Raw genomic sequence first — 2527 nt, 5'->3', positions numbered from 1 at the left:
CACATTTTTTGGAATCATGGAAATCCTGGGTAGATACCATCTATCAGACAAATATCTATAACATGTTTTAAAGAATTCCAGAATAGCAAATTTCTTATTAGGGTGTGTTTTTCAACCAAGTCATCAGGTATTATTAGAAGGCAGTCCTAACTTGCTTACAAAGTTGAGAAAATAACTTCTTCAGTTTCACAATGCTTTTGAAATGTAAATTTCTAACAAACACCTCTGCTTTCCCTCTATTTCACTTTTCCCCTTTATTCCTCATACACCTACTTTTCCTGCCATTTCACACAATACTGACTACATTTCACTGCTATTAAATCCAACATGAATCAGTAAGCTTGGCATGAAAATATCAAGTAAAACACAAAGTGACACAGTCTATGTCATGCTGACTAATATCAGGTAGGCTACCTTGTTAACACATACACATACTTACACCAAAGTCTGGAATACTGTCAATTTCAAGTGAGCAAGAAACAAAATAACTATCATGCTAGAATTCCAGTTCAGTCAAGATCAGGTTTTGTGTAGATGAGTAGATATACAGCAAATATACAGCACAATGCCAATCCAGCTCGAAGAACTTTTCAACCAGAATGAAGTCCATTTACTCATCTCATGAGAAGGCTCATAACTGTACCAGTTAGTCAGGGTCATCATGATATAAAGTGAAGCCAAGAAAAACATGAAATGAAAGGAGTAACTGTAAGTAATACCATCCTTTTCATTGTCTATTGCTTGGTGAACATGATCATCATCATTAAGTGGTCTGTATCTGGCCACAACATCTTCTATCAGTATTGATTCATCACTGGTCAAAGTCAGTTTATTAACCTCACTGTTGTTCGATAACTGGATGCTTAAATAAACCACACAACACAAATACAGCTTAAGTCCCCACAGTTCCCTGAGCATCCCACCACTAGACAAAGTCCCCTTGCTTTGGAATGCTTGTGATAATATTATAGCCAATTATGCTTAATAAACTTGGATTACACTGTCTTTCTGTGTCACTCATCATAGGAGACCAAGTCAGATATATCATGTAGATTGTGATTACTAAAGATTACAACAAATCGAATCTTGGGCAGAATAGACATTACAGATGCTTCAATGCACGGAATCATGCTGACACTGATGAAGGCCTTATTTTCTGAGCCACCGTCTGCATGAGTGAAGTAGACAAAGAATAGGACTATAGCAACTAAAGACAGCAGAGAATTCATTTCTGTAGCTGACAACAAAGCGGCATACCAACATCTTGAGTTCTCTTCTTCCGTTTTTTTCAACCCTTGAGTGGGCAAAGTCAATAAGTAAAACCCTATACTACTGTGTGATTTTATGTGGGCTGGATGAGGATGAAACAAAAGGCCCCTGCTACGCCCGCATAAAATCACACAGTAGTATAGGGTCCTTATGGAATAAAGTAAGCTCCAACTGTAATTGCCACTGCTGCTACAAACTCAAAGACCAGGTTATTTTTCCTCCTACAGTTTATTTGCCATCTTCCAAGCATTTCTGGGCCAGGTCTGAACCTGCCTCTTTTGCAAAAAGATGGGGCCCAGGTTGGGTTAGATAAGCAGTAGGGAAATTTTTTAAAGGAATTTCTTCTGTGAAGTTTGGATTCAGTGAGAAGACTGCGCTGAAGGACCTAGAAGGCCACATAAGACCTTAAGGTCTCAGGTTCCCCACCCCTGAAAAAGCTAAGCATCTGACAAACAAAAAGTTTAAAAATTTAAATCAATAGAAATAACTTCCGAGGGAACAAACACCAGGGGAAAAATAAATTGTAAATGTATTGCCAAAAACCAATTGCTAAGTTTCTCTAAGATCTTGCTGTCTAGTGTTATCTGAAAAATCAAAAGCCTGGGGCAGATAATCTCTCCAGAGGTACAATCTTTTCAGAAGGGCCCATTTTTTTCCTCAGAAAATGCCTAGAATTTAACACAGTAAGATTTGTACAAAGAGGGGTTTTTACTTCAAAAGAAAATCAAAAATATACAAGCATACTTCATACTTCCCAAAACACAGGGCAGTCATCCTCCTTCCCCCTACATGACCTCAGTATCAGTGGAGGGGAAAGGGTTGATATTCATTGTTTATCTCAGTTCTTAAAGTACATAGTCCAGTTTCCAAGTCCAAAATCCTGCTTGTTCTCAAATCCTAGGAAGTCTGGCATTTCAGTGATTACATGGTAGGGTGGCTGGCTGTACTATCTAACCTGCAATCCTGGTTCCAAGGTCTCCATGACTCAAACTCCTGTAACTGTGGGGGTCACATCCAACACCTGACACTGAGGACAAATAGCCCAGAAAAGAAACAAATATACCAAGGCTAGTGCTTAGAGTCAAGGGTATGCAGCGACAATCTGCTAGCAGCTACTGTGGCAGTGTGTAAGATCAGTAACACCAGCATACAGAAGGGCTGCTAACACAGGTTCTTTGATCTGCTTTTCTAAGGAAAGCAACTTTAAGGGGTTAACAATCTCAGTTTAATCAAACATACATATAACATTCACTTAGTT

General features: G+C 38.8%; 1 pseudogene; it reads right to left on the bottom strand.

Moving 5' to 3' along the window:
* Positions 1-519: 519 nt before the first annotated feature.
* On the bottom strand, positions 520-1519 carry LOC118847225 (annotated as a pseudogene).
* Between the last annotated feature and the right edge of the window lie 1008 nt (positions 1520-2527).

The sequence above is a fragment of the Trichosurus vulpecula genome, chromosome 4, assembly GCF_011100635.1.
Source record: "Trichosurus vulpecula isolate mTriVul1 chromosome 4, mTriVul1.pri, whole genome shotgun sequence".
NCBI lineage: Eukaryota > Metazoa > Chordata > Mammalia > Diprotodontia > Phalangeridae > Trichosurus > Trichosurus vulpecula.
The sequence above is the reverse complement of the archived record's forward strand: the minus strand, read 5'-3'. Positions and strand labels throughout refer to the sequence as shown.